Source organism: Lepisma saccharinum, chromosome 2, assembly GCF_977018435.1.
Source record: "Lepisma saccharinum chromosome 2, izLepSacc3.1, whole genome shotgun sequence".
NCBI lineage: Eukaryota > Metazoa > Arthropoda > Insecta > Zygentoma > Lepismatidae > Lepisma > Lepisma saccharinum.
In genome coordinates, this window is record NC_139230.1 from 76,569,524 (window position 1) to 76,588,970 (window position 19,447).

General features: G+C 37.9%; 1 long non-coding RNA gene across 1 annotated transcript in view; it reads right to left on the reverse strand.

Annotated features, from left to right (window-relative positions):
• Positions 1 to 7,542: 7,542 nt before the first annotated feature.
• The window catches only part of LOC145984450 (uncharacterized), a 186,450-nt gene continuing 174,545 nt past the window's right edge, over positions 7,543 to 19,447 (reverse strand). The window contains exons 2-3 of the long non-coding RNA XR_014441316.1: positions 9,888 to 10,042; positions 7,543 to 7,637 (exon numbers count right to left, since the gene is read on the reverse strand). This is a non-coding gene — a long non-coding RNA (uncharacterized LOC145984450). The remainder of the gene's footprint in view (positions 7,638 to 9,887; positions 10,043 to 19,447) is intronic.

Consider the following 19,447-nt stretch of genomic DNA (forward strand, 5'->3'; position numbering starts at 1 on the left):
TTAAAAATAAAATACCAATGATAACTACGAATATATCTATTGGATTGTATGTATTAGGGACAGATGTAGCATCGAAGCAAGAACTCGACGAGCAATTCGTTACCAAGAGAACCTGATTTGATTTTGATTTGTTATTTTAAGTCCACTTTATGCACAGATAGGATAATTGGGACCGTACCTGCAGTTTAAAGTGGGATCCGAACCACTGTGCAATGTGCCTGCACCAGGTATAGAACCCGGGATCCATTGATTGTAAGGCGACGACCTTTTCACTACGTCATCGGTGAGGTCCCATCCAGAGAGCTTGTTCGCCTTGTTGTCCCATACACATTATGGAAGTTGGGACAAAGTAAGTATAACGACTCTTTTGATGTGAAGTGAACTCTCGTTATTTTTCAGTATTCTTAAGCCATTTTGTGTCTGGAAAAAATCAGCATCAGATATAGACAATACAGTGATATTTGCATTTTGTAGGTTTTCCTTCAATGGCAGTGACAAGCGCCATCATGCATTACCCTGCACGGATAGGGTAAGGTAAAGAAGATGCCTTATATTATACCAACATTTTGTTTCGTACCACAGTCATTAAGGAACATTTTTTGTGGTAATGTAAATAGCGTACAAAATTTTCCTCCATGCATCTTAATACGAAACCTTAAAGATGACACTGTAATCCAAGAAGTCATTGATTAATCAAAAATATTTTGTAGCTTCCCTACAGCTACAATTTTAAGAATGTAGCGCCACTATAGCTACAGATTTTGTAGTTAGTTACAGCAGCGCGGCTACAAGCAATGCGATACTTTCAACCACTGGTAAATTGCTGAGATATATATTTGAAAAGTATCCGGTTTACTTACGTTTTTTATTACCTTCTAAAATTATCTCAAGGGCTCGTTTACGATCATTTTGACTCTAAATTTACCCATACACCCGCCTACATAATGTTCTTGAACTCACACCATAATGGAAAAATCTAGATAAACCCCTGACTGTATCTTTCCCTTTAATTCTGACAGTTCGTTAGTTAGTGTTCGTCATTCAAAAATAATTAAAACAAAAAAATGTTCGTCGTCATGCAGTTTTAATTAAAGGGTGTAATATTGCTTTCCAGAGATATTGCTGCGATTATTGAATTCACTCAGTAAAGTCTTTTATATTTATTGAGGTGCTATTTATGTAGAAAATGGAAAATAAATGCAAGATAAATAAAACCACATATATCTGTGGTAAATTGCTTAAGTGTTCCTTGAAAAAGTACTAGTTTTTATAAGGTTGTTTCTTCAGTAACCTCTTATCTGTAAGGAATGAGTATGATATTAAGGTATTTTCCAAAATATATTCTTTACATAGATGTACAGTCATGGAAAAAAGTTCTTCCCCATAAGGCTTTAATAGGAGCAAGTAATGCAGGAGGGTAGGCAACACATATTGCACCCTTCGATGATCGGGTGATTTTGCCTGTCTTAACACCGAGAAATGTGTTCCACGCGAAGGTCAACATGGCAGGAAAGCAAAGAGGGTCACGTGACTATTGGTTACGTGGAGTGTTGTGCTTCTCCACGTCCCCAGTTCTTGATCCACATTGCAGAAAAAGTAGAGCTGCATGCAATATATGAAAATAGGTTGTTTTCAACTACACGCTTAATTATGATTTTCCCAATTGTAAATCTATCAGACGTGTCTCCCTATTTAGTCGGGACAGTCTTTTACTTTGAATTCCTGTTTGTCATAGGCGTAACTTGACGGGAGCAGAAAGGGCATTTGTAACCCCCCCCCCAAATCAGGTTTCTTAAAGCTGCTAAAACAGGAATTAAATACTATGATTTGACGCGTCCAAAAAAAGTATTATATTGAAAGATTGTTCCCAAATACGTAGATAGCAATTTAATACTTTAAAAGTGTCTCAGATTTGTTTATTGTCACAACTTAGTGTGGCACAGGTCTACTACAAAAGTGGAATTTCGTAACAGAAATATGAACCCACTCCTTTTATTTCGTAGCCGATTTCATCTTGAAACTGAAATTAAGAATATTAGTTAACAATGTCATTGGTAAACAATAAAAAAATGTGTTAGACCCAATTCTTTAATACCTTATCATAATCTTTATCGCAAGTTTAAATTTTGTTGTAAGTCCACTTTATGCAAAAAAAAAAAAAGTAAAGTACTCACCTGTGCTTGGCGCTACGCCATGAAGGCGTATAGGGGGTGTGGGGGTAACGCCCCACACTTTCTTGATTCGTTCGTGAGTGGGGGTGATGTGATCAGCATCACGCCCCTGACCGCCTTTACCCCCAGGGTTTCCCCCAGGTACCCATGTCATTCGACGCTGGGTGGGCGCTGCGGCCGCTTCCAACGTTAGAAAAGTTCCCGGGCTTGAACCGGCCGGGAATCGAACCCGGGGCCTATAGAATGGTAGTCAGACGCGTTACCGACTGAGTCACCGGCACAGATAGACTAATCTGAAGTGCATACAGTTTAAAGTGGGATCCGAACCACTATGTGCGATCACCTGGTATCGTACCCCAGACCCCTTGATTACAAGGCCTTTCACTACGCCATCAGTGAGGCGCACACAATCTTTGTATTTCGACCTATTTAAACTTATATGTATCATATAAGAGGTTGTTTAACGTTGCTATGCCTCTATGGTTTATATTTAGCCAGTATTCGAGCACATAGCGTCAGATTTCATAGAATAAAAGCTTCTCTTCCATGTTTATGGTTTCCTGTCTGCAGTAGAAAAACTGGCAGGTTCCCATTGCTTTTCTTTCAATAGTCTTCCAATGGTTGCATATCATATCACTCAAATTTGATTCATTCGTTTCGAACACAATCCCCGATGGCGCAGTGGGATCGTGGGCGCCTTGTAATTAAGGGATCCCGGGTTCGATACCCGGTGGAGGAACATAGTGGTTCGGATCCCCCTTTAAACTGTAGGTCCATTCACGATTAGCCTAACAGGACATAAAGTGGACTTAAGACACCAAATCAAGCAACCAACACAATCCCGTTATTGTCCAGATTATCGAATCCAGAACCTTCGTCGCGAATAACATAAGCAGGAAGACAACGTGAAATAACCGAACAGAAACAGAACCTAAAACCTACATCGGATAGATTGGAATAAGTCGACGATACAGCACGGGTTCTGAAATGAAAAAGAATACGAAAGTTGAATGACCTCTATACGCACCCACTTTTCCTCCACTCAATGGGGAAGATATCCTTCTAGCTGAGAAGCCTTTACGTAGGAGTGCCCTGAGGGAACTTCAAGGCCACGATGATAAAGTGTTCTACGTGCAATGACGGGACCAAAACATACGTCAGATAGTTGTGTTCCTCCTTATTTCGTACGCCATTGATAACTGGAACACGTGACCTCGTCTTTGGTAGAGCAGAAGCCTGCTTGCTTGCCACCACCCTTTAGTTCAGTGACCTTCGCCCGTAGTCAGCAAGAGTGAATGACTCACCATATACTTGTTGTCTGTGAGGCTACACAAGAATAGATATTTCGTCAGTGGCAGTAAGTATTGTTTCATCTGCAGTTATATCAGTTAACTTTTCAATAGTTTCCTTCCTAATGGTTACGTTAGTGATAAACATGTAAATTAGTTCTCGAGAGTGAACGTTTTATCTATTTGAACGGGGGATTTTTATACAGCTTGCATGTATTATTTTTTCCTGAAACAAGAAGAAATTCGAAGACGCAAAAAGAGTTGTATAAGAGTAGTTAACAAAAGGAAAAAAGAAGAAGAAAACGAAAATGTAAATGCTGAAATAAATTATGGCAGAGATCGAGTGAATAATATTTTGACATGGGGCCTCCTCGATGGCGTAGTGATAACGTCGTCGCCTTGTAATCAGTGGATCCCGGGTTTGATACACAGTGGATGCACATAGTGGTTAGTATCCCACTTTAAACTGAAGGTCGAGTCCAGATTAGCATATCTGTGCACCAAACCAAAACTAAGAAAGAAATTGTCGCAGTGTAAGAAAATTTCATGTTCAACCAGATACGAAACAAAAGATAATAATATATTGCAGGTTGGAGTTCACATCTGTAGCATCTAACCAGCACAATTATGAATCGCAACATATCGTATCAGATCCATTTTTATTATACATGTATGATAATATAAGAGAAGTGGAGGAAAGAGAAAACCAAGCGAAACACGGACGCCTTCTCCAGAATTTCAAATCTCGTTACATAAGATTCTGGGTTGGAGTCCTGAACAGGCATGACTTTCTTGTTCTTGCCCTTTTATCTGCTTAATTTCATCATAATTCATCGTTATGGTTTACCTGCAGGGGAAGAATAATGACAATAATTGCCAATACAAAGCCAATGACAAACAGAACAACTCGATTACGGAGGTGCCAAGAAGAAACGAGACTTGACAGTGTCTCCGTCTCTCGGTTTGTCGAATTGAAAATTGCTCTCCCGTTCTCGGTCTCGATTAGTTAAATATAGAAATCGAAAATTTATGTGAATGAATATACATGTATTTTATATATTCCGGTTTTGTAGGAGATTTCGTGAGAGATGAAATAAGTACTCTTCCATGGTATTTATTTTTATAATTTTTATTCCCTGTTTGATGATCGCGACGATAAGGACGAGTGACCATTACATGAAATTGATGACGAAATAGTCAAACACCCCCGACAAGGACGGTACTCAAACCCGGGAACTTTGGCGACGATATCGAATGTCAATGACTTAATGAGCTTGACCACCGAGCCTGCTAAATGTTGTTTCTGTCAGGTAATTCGTAATAATATCCCACATTCACTATCATTTGCTTCATAATTTATCTTATTGTTGTGATTAACCTGAATTCAAAGAATTAGTTGAAAGGCAAAAATGCAAGATAGAATGTCTCTGATGTTACTTCGTGCCGAATAATATGACGTGGTATTATGACATGAATTTTCTAATCATATAATATGCCTATTCATTCCATTGATTGATCCCAATTGCACACACAAAATATGGTATAATGTCCACTCCATGGAGGAGTGGTTAGCACAGCGCGCTACGATGCCATGGGTCCCTGGTTAGAATCTCGACTTGGGCGTGGGTGTCCTTGGTGAGTGTCCCTTCATCAATTTCATCATAGCATCACTCATCTTCATCGTCGCTATTTGCCAAAAGTGAAAAAATAGCAAATCTAAATAACAAACATCCAATCAAATCGAACATCTCCACCGATTTAATGCTATACGGTACCGAATTCCAACTTTATTACTGCATCTTAAGTCATTTTACAGCATCTCAATTGTTTTCCGATTCGAAAACATTTGGAATGTTGTTTTGTGCAGTTGATTGTGCATTGTTTCGTTGTTTGGATTGTTTAATTAACGTCGCATTAATTAGTTTTAGACCAATCGTGACGGGGGAAGCAAGAGCACAAAGGAAGCGAAAAAGACAAGGAAGAGACCACGGCTTTCTTTAAAGATAGCATCCCGTGAATACAACTCAAGTGACTGCAGAATATTATGAATAAAATTTATTTCGCTTTTTCCTTTTATTTCTGTTTCAGTTATTTTACTTCGCTTTTCTTCTACCACTCGCGTTACTCGAGTCGGTGAGGAAGAATTATAAACTCGTGAAATGGACGATGGTACAAAAAAATATATGCCTCTCCCACGGTTCGATTTGGTTTGGTTTGATTTGGTGTTTTAAGTCCACTTTATGCGCAGTAAGGCTAATCGGGACTGGACCTACAGTTTAAAGTGGGATCCGAACCACTTGTGCCTCCACCGGGTATCAAACCCGGGACTCCCACGGTTCGAAACTGTCAGTACAAAATATTGTCTTATTTTTAAAATTTACGGGCAAATATGGTTTGTCAAGTAGCAATTTTCGCTTATCTCTTTCTCAAGGGATTCCATTGCCTCTCTGATGTCGTAGTGGTAACGTCTTCGCCATGTAATGAAAGGCTTCCGAATTCAATACCAAATAGAGACGCATTTGGTTCGGATCCCATTTTAATCTGTAGGTCCAGTGCATGAACTGGACTTAAACAATTAACGTGTGGCATGTGGTCTGTGATGAGAACCATCATTTAAGCAAACCTTCTTGACAATGACTCTAATATCACTCGAAAGAATAGTATTTCCTTACGAGTAGCTCTTGTCAAGAAACCAGTTCCTGAAATTTTCTTCTGGAGGCATCGTAGCACCCAGCTGTTTGTTGTGGCTGGGGCACGAGTCATGTGACTCATGCTATCAAAGCTCAATCCTTCCCGAGAACTCGGAATCAAAAGGCAAACTTAAGCCAATATTTTGTTATTTGGGTTGCATAAACAACAGGCTTTAAGACGTTACGAAATTCTACGTCCCGTGGCCCAGGTATTTTTTTCTAAGACTGTACATCATTCTATTGTTTCCTAACCGCAAGTAAAACTCACACCTTCGCGGTCAGTTTTCAATGCCGAAGCACTGTGAGACTTCGCAGGTAAAGGTTTTCTCGGAATCCATCGCTTCAGGGCAATGGTTCCGGTGATGTCAGGCTTGAAAGCTGTTGAAATTTAGCAGTGCCATCTCTTGTTCTGTTTGTCAGAATAAGTGGAAGCAAGATTGCGAGTGGTGCCTCTCAGCGCCTCTTAGCGGATTATTACAAAACTTCTTGCGAATGGGGATTCACAGCAGGAGCTCAGTGCACCGGTTTCCTGCTTTCGTTCCAGATCTACTTATATACACTTATCTGTGGTAATATCTTTCATTCACCAAACCTATTATAAGTAAAAGAGTCATTGTAAAATAGGCTAGTTGTTAAGAAAATTTGACAAGAAAGTGACAAGCCAATTAAAGTGTTCACGTTCATTTTCACTAATAGTAATTAAAGGGCATGTGTAGAAGAAGTGAACTATTGCTTGGCTATAACTGTTTTAAGAAAAACTTTGAGAGCCACAAAATGTCCCGATACAACTAGAACAATGAACAAAAATTATCAATATAACAGCCTATGTGCAGCAAGTCAAAGACATAAAGAAGAAATTTACAAGCTTTTAATACGAAGACAGCATTTAGAAAAGGGAGAAATTTTACTAGTAAGACAGAGTATTCTATACACACAAGGCATCCTATAAAATATGACTTTAAATTGAATATGTTGTTATTTACTCTCTCATTTGCATAATGCCTGACACAGTAGTTACAGGTATATTGTATAAAAATATAATGCCTGAAGAAATGAGTTGAGTATTAGACTCTTTTTACACTAAAACTGCAATTATATGATTAAACCTTCATTATTTTATGTTGAAATTTGAAGAACCTTCTTGAAATAAAATGCATGTTAACACAATAAAGGATTAAACTTTATAGTGAAATGTTGTTATTTATTCACTTACATACATGAAGATTAACAAACATCCGAACTGACATAGCAGTTGGTACAAATTTGAAATATAAGATGTTGATTCATGTGTAAAATATCCTCCGTAGATTTCATTTTTTCCAAAACCACAATTCATTCAACAACATCAGGAACAGGTATTTTTTATACGAATTCGTAAGAAATAGCATCTCATACAAGTTACTGTCCTCTCAATCCTTCTTCTTTAAAGCAATCAACTCCTCTTCTTAGACAACAACAGTAATGAATCCAGCATTCTCAGTACAGGGCTGAAAAACAGAAAGAAACAAATAAATGTTAAAAAAATGAGGGTAGTCACTTTGAAAGACACATAGAAACGTATAAATGTGTGTGTGCGTACACAGGGTGTCGCAAAACAACTTCAAGAAGGCTTGGTGCTGGCAGATATCATAAAAACAAGTAACTTCTCCTCATATACTTCACATCGGTAGCGCTAAGTATCTGCTCTACAAGCACTTAAAATCAATCATATATGTATGCTAGCGTCCTCGCCTTATAATCAAGGAGTCCCGGGTTCAATACCCGGTGGAGGCAAATTTTGGTTCGGATCCCACTTTAAACTGAAGGTCCAGCACATTAAGAAAACTTAAATACAATCATTCTGTGGACATTTGAAGAAACGAGAGTAAATGGTATGGTACGAAGAAACCTCGAGGTTGGTGTCTACAGCGCCCGCATATGAAATACTGAGAGACGCGTTATGAGGCCAAAGTAACAAAATAACCAACATGCAATAAGTATTCTACAAAACAGTGGCAACAAGTATTCACTAAACACGAACTGCCTACAAACTTCTTTGGCAAGTTCAGTGTCGACTGACAAGCATGTGAGGAAATTTGTGTGGTGTTACAAATGTGGGTTTCAAGAAATTCGCGCAGATTATTTGCAGGGAGACTGTAAGTCCGGAGATACTCCAGGGTCCTTCCAGCGCTGTAGAGCCACGGGTTACTTGCAAATAGATGCGAATTAAAAACTGTGTTACAACAAAATCTCTCTCTCCGCTCGCTCGCTCTCTCTCTCTCCTCTTTCTCTATCTATCTAGACAATCTAAACAATTTTTCAATGAACACTCTTGAATTTCAGTCCCCATTTATTGGAAATCCTTTGCATGGTCTGTTTGTAAATACTATAAATACTTCTTACAACATCACAAGTGCCATTATTCTTTTGTATTTTGCTCAGGTACGAGTGAGCTTTCAAGTTGTTGTCTTCAAGTCGTTTCTCTTAATCAGGAACGTTATTGGCAACCCTGCCTCTTGTCCCTGGAAGTTATCAGAGAGCGAACGTTTGCTTTGTTGGGTTACATACATGCAGGATAGACTTTAAACGCTTGTAGTGCAGAGACTGAGGGCTTTCGAGGTAATGTTTATGAGGAAAAGCTACTTGTTTTTAAAATATACGTGATCAGCACCCAAGCGTTGTTGATGTTGTTTTGCGGCACCTTGTAGTCCGGGATATAACTCTGAAGAGATACTCGCTTTCCCTTTTGGCCAATATTTCCTTTATTGTAATACCGTGACCCCCTAATGTGAACAAGATGAATTCCCTTTACTTAGCTTAATTTTCTTCTATCCTGGCACCACCTTCTCCCCACACTTCCCCAAACGCCACTCCCCTTCAGCCACGACTTCCTCCCGGCCAATGTATCTCACTTTTCATGACTCGGCAATGATATTGCCCGATCGGATATCGCACCTGCATTCCTATTTCAAGAGCTCCATCTTGGTCCACTATATATGTGTGTGTGTGTGTGTGTGTGTGTGTGTGTTTGCCTTCTACTCTAATCTATGTATTTGTGATTATATTAACTGTAGTAGCAGAATCAACTTTAGTTGATTGTAAGAAGTGCTTGAAATATGTTGTTCTGATTTAATAACCAATATCCAGAAGTAAAAGAGTTATACAAACGCATATAACCGTGGGTATAAAATGCAGCATTTTATCGAAAGTTCAGACAAAATATCAATGGTTATTTCTGAATGACAAATATATCTGAACCAAAGTTTCTTTATCATTTAAATTATTGTCATTGAAATAAATTGAATTTTTGCCTTTATTATCTTGCATAAAAGCACATGAATAACCTTGATCGTCTGTACGACCGCTCTACATTTCAACCAAGAAGTTACAGGAGACCGAGATGCCTGCAGAAGAACAGTAATTTAACGAGTCTAGTAACTTCTGCAAGGAAAGCTCAATGGCTCAGTTAATTTAAATTTCCACATTTATTAAATGAAACTAATTTCACATCATGTATGTAACAAGTAAGGCGAGTTTCAATTGTTTTCGATAATATGAATGCGAAATATTTATATTACTTATGGAAGGTACAAACATATTATTATAATATTTCTGCAATGGATGCAGATGATGGTAATGATAATAAATAAATATAAAGTTGTGTTTTTGAAAATTGATATTTCATTTCCCATTATGTCAATGTTTCATTACTTGGCAGTAATAGAACATTAGACAAGTGAAATGAAAGTAAAGCTTACATTTATCATTTGCATAATTTTCTTCCACGTTCCTCTGCCAATACAACGTCCAGAAGCACATGCACAAAGAAGTAAGGCCATGATGATGAACAAAATTATGATAATAAGCGCAACAATCACTGGCCATTCGAGCCCATGCACGTATGAACCTCCATCTGCAAGTAGAAAAAGAAACATGAAATAATAGAATAAATTACTAGGTACATTCCATTAAAGTAAGGAATACCAGCAAAGGCGATCGCACATGTTATCATGAGATATCTACACAATGTAAAGTGGAAAGTATTTAAATTTGAAAGCAACCTTATTTTAATATTCACCAAACCATATAAATTCCTGGTGAAGGCACAAGTGGTTCGGATCCCACTTTAAACTATAGGTCCAGTCCCGATTAGCCTTACTGTGCACAAAGTGGACATAAAACAAAAAATCAAATCAAATCAAATCAATATAAGTTCCTGCCACTGTGAACCACTGGTCAACACTGATTTCGGTACAGACAAGCTGTATATTGAACAATACTACAGACCACCAGATTAACGGTAATGCGAAAGCAAGTAGTGGCTATCACGTTAGGATTATAAGTTATGTGCGAAAATATTATAATAAGCTATTCATATAGCGTATTGCACATGTCAGTTGGACGATTTGTTGTTGATTCACTGAAACCATTTTGAAAGACTTGTTTCACCCTTATTTTTATTTCAACGTTTAATTCTAAGTATGGGGCAACCCCTTGAGGTGTCGAAGGTAAAAAAGAAGTAAACTTTGTGTGTTACACGATACAGATGACGCATGCTAGAGTGAACGCAATACTACTTTCAACTGTCCCTTAGTTTAGAGGTGGAACAGAATGCCGTAACATTGCAAACAGCGATTATCTTCTGTTCAAAACAGTGGACGTGGTTCAGTGAGAGTGGATCTTGTGCACGAAACAGTGGCGGCGATTAAGGGGGTCTAGGAGGGCCACTTGCCTTCCACTTTTGGCCCCACACTATGCTAAAGCTTATCCACAAAGTGGAATATATTGTCCTTGCCCCTCCCCCCTCCCGGTTTTGGATCCCAATCGCCGCCACTGGCACGAAACAGAAACTATGGGTGTAAGAACAATCCAGATGCATTTTGTTATGTATGTGGTGAATTCACTACGAAGAAACAAAGACCGCCTATATCTAGACTGCTGAAGAGGGCATACAGTTTATATAGCCAATGTCCACTGGGAGGCCAAGATAAAAGTTGAGAACCTCACATACGTGTTCATGGCGTAATGCTAAACTAACACGGTAGTTGAAAGGTAAAAAGAAACACTTAACATTTGGGATACCAGTAATTTGGCGTGAGCCAAAAAAACACGTGGACGATTGATACTTTTGTTTGACTAATGTTACCGGTTTTTCTTCCAAGAATTAGAACAGACTTGAGTATTCAAATAGTCCATCGGCAGTTAGATCTGTGTTTCATGGAGAAGATTTACCCATACCCATTACCCCATCTACATGGGAAGACATTCGTGATACCGACGATATATCATGCAACTCTGAGGAAGTGCAGCAGGAATCAAGTGAAAACCATTACAAAGGCAGATGGAACCCATCAATGTCAAGTGATTATTGCTGGTGGTTTCTTCAGCGTGAAGGGTCAATATCCTACAGGAGAAAGTATTTATCAAAGATACTTCAGCCTGTATCATCATCATCTACCACTTAAAGGGCGAAATATTCTGTGATTCGTTCTTAATGTGAATGTTATACTATAACTGCTTTTTTAAAGAATTTATATGCTTTATATGTGTTTGTCTAATGTGAAAAATTTGATCTGTAGTTGATCTGTTAAGTTTAAATCCACATTGATAATCACCTATAATTTCATTAGCATATGGGGTTAGTCTTGTTAAAAGAATGTTAGATAATATTTTATATGTTGTTGAGAGTAGAGAAATTCCACGGTAATTACTGCAGTTACTGTAGGTTTGTATAATATATTGCGCTAAATGATGACATTAGTAACATCTATAACCACTATAACTTAACATTGGAGGGTGATGGGGAAAACTGCTTACAGTTTCGTAATCAGCAGGTTTGTTCTCTGTACCTGAAAGGAACTTTTTCTGTTGGTCAGTGTAATCACCGCCCCCATTAATAAACAACTAGGAATTACATTGATGGAATTTGATACAAATAATAACTGAGAGTTATTATTATTATTACTTTATTTATGAAGCACTGAAACACAGACGCGTAAATTCATGATATAGAAAGAAATTCACAAAAGTTTTGCGCGTCATTACTTCGGTTTGCTAATGCGCTGTTGCAACGCAACGCTGGGCCCTCTGTTGCAACTCGTGTCTCCCAGCAGACTACTGTGCCACGACACTCTGTCCCGGGAATTCTGGATCAAGCGAACGAAAACAAGTCAAGGGCTCGACCAACGAACTCGTAACTGAGGATGTGAGTGCAAAGAGGAGAAAAGACGGCTGCAGCTACCAACCGCTTCAAGCAGGGCGCACTGCTTTGCTCCACCCACTTGCTTTCTCCCGTTCTCCACCTTTATGCGTCACCTTGCTCCACACATTCCGGAGACAGAGTGTAGAGTCGTTTGTAAACAAGAATCAAGGTGTGAAGGAGAGGAGAGAGCCTATGTCTCCTTCTTCCTTGCAGACATTGCTACCAACATTTACTTTTCGACCTCCACGACGAACGTTTGGTTGTACCGAACTCACCCAAATTTCTCCGTGTCGTACTATAAAAATATATTGTTTGATTGATTGATTGGTTGGTTTGGGATTTTAAGTCCACTTTATGCACAGAAAGGCTAATCGGGACTGGAACTACAGTTTATAAAATGGAATCCGAACCACTATGTGCCTCCACTAGTTAACGAACCCGGGATCCCTTGATTACAAGACAACGACGAAAAATATATTGTATTCGAGTGTCGTTACAAGAGGTTTCACACAAGTATTTTTTTGTTAAAGGATACAAGCTCATTCTCCTGTTAAATAAGAAAGAAATCCAGTACAGAATTTATGGTTTTAAGTTTTCAGCCTGCTTTTCTTTTCTCTCTTTTCATGTTTTTTTTTTGGGGGGGGGAGATTATTGCGAGGAAGTTTGTTTCCACCTAATCAAATTCGTGCTTGATTTCTATTTTTGTTCGAAATAACAGTGGCGTCTGGTAGTTTGGAGCATTGGTGTTGCAGTGAAAATTTAAAAGAATTAAAAATTATTTATAATACATTATATATGTGTCGTGCGTGTTTGTATTACGAGTATTTATTCTTGAAGGAAGCTAGCAGACACGTTTCCCCTTCAAACGACACTCCATCTCAACTCCTTCCTCCAGTACATAGAAACCAGAAGAAGGAATTTTCCCTTGTCTTCCTCTAAATGCCATTCTGGTAAAAATTATGTCATTATTCAACATGTTCCGGTTAGAGAGGTCGAGAAATATTCCATAATTTCAAGTGTAAATAATGATTTACACTTTTTACACCTTTTACATTCCTTGATGTAAAAACTCTCCGATTTTAGGAAAATTGCCATTGCAACTCTATGTCTACACTTTGAGTTGCCCTGCAAACATCTAAACGGTATAAAAGCTCCCGCCAATTTTTCTCTAGCATCTGTGGAGTGACTAGCGTAGCTGCATTTCTAATGCGTTGTAGTGCTTGTGCATGTGCAAGCACTTGTATTCACTATTGGTGTATAAACTCTGAGAGTTTCTGTACGAGATATGCAACATGAGAATCATAACAACATCATCATCTGTTTCTAAACGGTGAGCATTTATTTCTCGATGCCTCTAAGGAGAACACGCTGTATATTGAGAATCAGATTTTCCATGAAAACTTATATACAGGGTGTCATTCTAATCGCGCCCACGGACCACATATTCATATAGAGGACACAAAAACAAACAACTTTTCTCAGTAACATTTTTCACGTTGGTGCGTCGATTCGACACAACAGTCGTTCAAAAAAGACCGTTTTGCCGCCTGGATGCTGGCAACCCAACACAACATTTGATCCTATCTGTGACGTCATTTCCTGCAGCGAAACAGCGCACGGCAGAGTTGCAAGGAAAACACAAATTTTGTGAAAATGACAAACTACCAACCACATTATTAGCTGTAAAACGAAGCGAGAAACGCGTCCAGTAGGACGAACATCATAGCCTACCAGCCACAAGATCAGCAGTCATCTCAGGGGAGGGAAAAATGAACCAACGATATGAGAAATCGTAAAAACGTATTCAAAATGAAATGGCAATATCGGATTTTATCTCAACCTACATGTCAAATATCAACAACAATACATTTTATTGGACGTACAGCTTACATGTGGTTGTTTACTCCCAGCTACATGTCAAATATTTGCAAATCTGCTTCCAAGGTTGACGAAGATTGAGGGACAACGTTGAGATGGACCTAAGGGAAATCGGTAGGGATGGAAAAGAGTATATAGATCTTGCTCAAGATAGGGAAAGATGGAAGGCCTGTGTTGCTGCAGCCATGAACCTTCGGGTTTAAGAAGGCTAGAGAGTTAGTTAGTTAGTTAGCTTCCAAGGTTGATATATACAGGTTTGTGTCCAGATGCCTTGTGGTACTTTTGTACTGATAACGGAAGTATCCGAGGTTCACGTTGTTACATTACGGCTAAATCACGTACATCCACAGTAACAATCTAATTATGAACCAGTAGTGAATAAACTGCCCTGTTCAAAGTTGCAAACTATTACATGTGTAACCGGTGCATACATAAACACAGTCGTTGAGGAGCTTGTATTATAGCCCGACACATATGTATATCTCTGCCGTGCGATGCGCGACACAACTCAAGAAGCAATGTTGCTAACGGAGGAGATAAATATCGCTGCAATGCGCCGATGCACAGCTGTTACGTACAACAAAACAATTAGAGAATTCAGCTCTATCTAACGTTGAGTTTTAAACGTCATGCATTATACCAGGACTAGGATAAATATGTACTAATAAGTGGCTTTGTGTGTACATACAAATGGACTAAAAATTCGCAAAATATGGACTAAAACATATATAAAATTACCCAAAATGCTGCAAAGAAGACTTCTTCATAGTGATTCTTTATTTGAGTGATTTCAAACAAAATAAACAACTTATTATTTTCCATTGCATTATTGCACTGGTGACGTTCTAACTGTTCACTCCAAATAAACCAGTCTACATTTCTGGAATAGAACTGCAACGACAGCTAATACACGACCGACACTACCACTGCTTTGAGAACTAACAACATGCGAACATGTCCCTTTGTTCACAAGATATCTATAAATAGATACCTCTAGGTATATCCATTGTTTACCAGCTATCTATATACAGACACTTCGACAAAGTCGTAGTTTTTGGGTCATAATGTCGATATTTCTATTTGGAGTTACGATTTTTTATATATATATTATTGTAAACACATATATTGCACCGTAAGGTCTCTTCCACGTCTTCTTCTTCCATAAAAAGGCGGTAAAATGACGGCTTTGTTTGTGGCGCCTTCCTCTAAAGATAAAAGCATTGTGCAACAAAGACCGGAATTTTTGTTCCACTACAATAGTGCCAATAGTGCAGTTGAACCTCAATTTGGAAATACTTTGCTGTGATCATTTCCATGTGTATGGGTATTGTTGTTCAGGGGCGGAGGGGAGAAGGGGCATTTTTCTTCAGAAATTTTGGATTTTTTCCGGTTCCTCCCCCCCCTCCCCTGCATCCATATTATACACTCAATGTGCATAAATGTTATATAGTTCGATTTTGTGGTTTATTCCGCGTATAACGGTACTTGATTCGTCCGTCTAGGGCAAATATCTTCGGACCTACAGTCGTTTCAAGGTATCTGCACAATACGCCGAATGTCTCAGTGGCGTACAGACATATCGTTTTGGAGGTACAAGTAGTTTTGTATTGTTCATATCAATAATGCAATTATTTTCTTGTTCCAGACATGCCAGCGATCATTTCCATGTGTATTTTGAGAATGTCCTGTACTTTGTTGTCAAGGAACGGAGGGGGAAAGCGTCATTTCTCTTCAGAAATTTTGGAATTTTCCGGCTCCTCCCCCCACCCACCCCCGCATCCAAACATATACACTCAATGTGCATGGATTTTATATAATCCAAATCTATGGTTCATTACGCGTATAACGGTATTTCATTCGTCCGTCTAGGGCAATTAGCCTCCGAGCACAGTAATCTAAATGAAACTCTAGATTTTGCTAAAAATTGGCCCGGTCCCAGCGTGCTTACCTGGTAAATTGGGCTCGGTAATCAAAAGGTTTTAACCGCGACAATTGGACCAAAACACTCCTCCTCAAGCAGTATTATTGCTTCTCTGTGATCGGCGACAGTCGGTTGTCTTTATTGTACATTTACAGACTATGCCGGCTTCCACAACAATAACAAGTACAGGGTCAACGAAGTTAGTAATAAGGTGTGTTTTATACAGCGTATATTGATACACGTGTAGATTGAATTGTATCTTCTGCAAATATGCTGTATAAAGAAACAAACTGCCGGAGTACTTGTTGAGGCCAATCTACACATACTGCCACTAGACGATAAGCTGCGCTGATTTTTCTTTTGCTATGAACTTGTCACCCATCAAAGCATGGCAATTTTAACACAGAAAACAATATGCATCTCATTAATACTCATGGAGACACATAATTTATTTCTTTGAAGAATTCCAAAATTATGAAATATGAACAGGAACTTCAGTCGCAGCCGCTCCTCTCTTGCCAAAATTCTTTATTGTAATGCTAACACCTTGACTGGCTTCCTTCATGAACTTGTGCACGTTGCTTAGAATCTTCCGACCTTGGCTATGCAAGGTTTTTGATTTCAACTTTGACAGAACTGGAGAGTAGTAGAAAAAGGGGCAGGAGCGCCCCCCCCCCCAAATCTAACAATTTCATAGTGAGCTCTCTTAGTGTAATTTAACTGAAAATCATGATTTTAGCTGATTTTCCAAGTGTAAAAAACTGAAAATTTGTTTTACGCAAGAGCTTATATTCTAATTTTATTGTATAAAATTTCTAAGATTTAGATAATTTCCCCCTATGACATCCAATTTTTTAAATTTCACTTTTCCAAATAACTAAATCGAAATCCATTACTTTTTTAACTGTAAAAAATAATTGACTCACAGGAGTCAATTTTAAAATTGTTTTCAAAATACCCCAGTATACATTCGGTCCATTTATATCTGAACCGAAGATACCGTACTTGCATATTCTCATATCCTCCAGTGTTAAAACTTTAAAACAGATTTTTGATCAAAGTAAACAGAGAAGAGGTTTGTTAATTACCAAAAAATATATAGTTTTGTATACTAACATATAAAAAACCAATATTTATTACTATTTCTTTCCAGAGTCGTCCCAATATGCAACAGGTATCTGTAGTGCTCTGTAGACGCCATCTTTTCTCTGTATGGTGAAATTTGACACTTCCACATGCTTTCCCTTCTTCACATAGCCAAATTTTAAAAAAATAATTTTGCCATCAAGGAAAAATTCATGAGACTGACTGTAAAGGTAGATTTTGTAAACATCTCCTGCATTAACATAAGTCCAGTGCCCTCGTACATTTGGTACACTCTCAAGCCTAACTATCTCAACAGTGAAAAATTGACGTAATTCGAGATCGTTTAATCTGCTTAATACCGTTTCTTGATATTCGTTTATGGTGCGTACCACTTCATCGTAGCTGGGTTTGATTTTCATATCAACATACAATTGTTTAAATTGTTCTTTGAGATCGTGAAGTTCTGATGAGAAACCTGATAAAGCAGATTCCTGACTTGTTTCGAGGGTAGCAATTTGTTCTCTAATGTTGGAAGTAATATCCAGTAAACTTTCTACAAGTTTAAATTTAGTGCTCTGGTTTGTAAGATCGAATACCTGCCTTCTGATTTCTACAAACAATGCATGTAATTCATTCACAATCTGATTGGTAGGCAAAGTAGCAATACTATCTTGAATTATAAGAATTTCCGCTTGAATATTCTTAATGTCCTCCGACTTCAATATTCTATTTACTACTCTTTTTACAGATCTCATCTCCTGGGAAGTGGGTAAATTGGATACTGTGTTTTGAAGTGAGGTTAAAGCTTGCTTAACTACATCTAATTCTGTAGCATTTACTAAACTGGTTAAGACATTTTTAAGTTGCTGTATGTCATCTTGCGTAGGGGTAGACTGTTGCAGTGTTTGCAATTTGTTCTGTATGTCGTCTATGAGATGGTGAAAATGAGATAGTTCAGATTCAGTGTTGAGACTCTCTAATTTTGTGATCTGTCGTTGAATTACATTTAAAGATTCAGTTATGCTTGGCAACTTAAATTCCAGAGTTTCCTGTACATTCGTCAATTCGTTTCTTGTGGTTGTCAAAGTATCTTCAATATGAGCTATGGTAGTCTGTATCTTTCCAAAATCTTCGTAAGTTTCTAATTGCAATTTGATGCTGGCAACACTGTGAGCGATGGCATTTAATTCGGAAGATGAAGGTAAATTATTAATAAAGTGTTCTAATGTTTGTAGTTTGGATTGACCTTCTGTTATGGCTAGATGTAATTTGTCTCTTTGCAGTTCGGATTTAATATATTCCAGTGAGGGAATTTCAAACGATAAGAATTGGTCCCGTAATTCAAGAATGCTTGCATTAAGCAGTTCATATTGCTCTTGAGTCTTGATAGTTTCAATTATGGAAAGTAGTTCGGTACGAATAGTATTCGCTTGGTTATTTAGTTCTTGCTTTAGATGTTCCGAGGTAGTTGTTTGAATTTGACGGAATTTCTCAAGAGCATTTTTTAATTTAGATAAATTCTCTTTTAAATTTTCAACGTTATCGAGAGACGGTAAGTTAGTATATTTTTTAAGTAAAGACTTGAGTTCCGCATCAATTTTTACTATGGAATTAATTAATTCAGACTGTAGATTGGTAATTTCAGCGAGTAGGCTTACATTCAAAGAATTTTGTAATATTAATAAATCAGATTTAAGTTTCTTAAGACGTTCGTCTAATCTGGAAATGTCGCTGGAATTATCTGGTATTTCCTGCCTTCTTCTGTTTCCAAATATGTCCATTTTGTTTTGTTTATTTGTTTGTTTTATTTTTATTTATTTATTTTTATTTTTGTTTCGGTATTTATATATTCATTAGAGGATAAATTATTCTTATTTCAATAAAGAGGGGAATTAGTTTATCATAACCGCCAATTATTTCAGCATAGAGGAAATTTCCTTTTTCTACATCGTATGATGTGTTGGGAAACATATTATTGTGCATAATTCTGTAGAGATTTTTTCCTATATGAACAACAGCAGCATTTGGAGTAGAGATACTTATTTGGATCTTTCCTGTCACAGGGATTTCATATGTTGGATGGTTGTTGTTAAAAACATATAATTGCTTTCCGGTATTCTCATCAACTTCGTACCATATACTATTAAGTTGAATAATGACCAACCCTCTAAATTTACGATGAAGATCGGAAATCACTTGCATGCTGCTGTCTGCACTTCTCTCTATTTGGA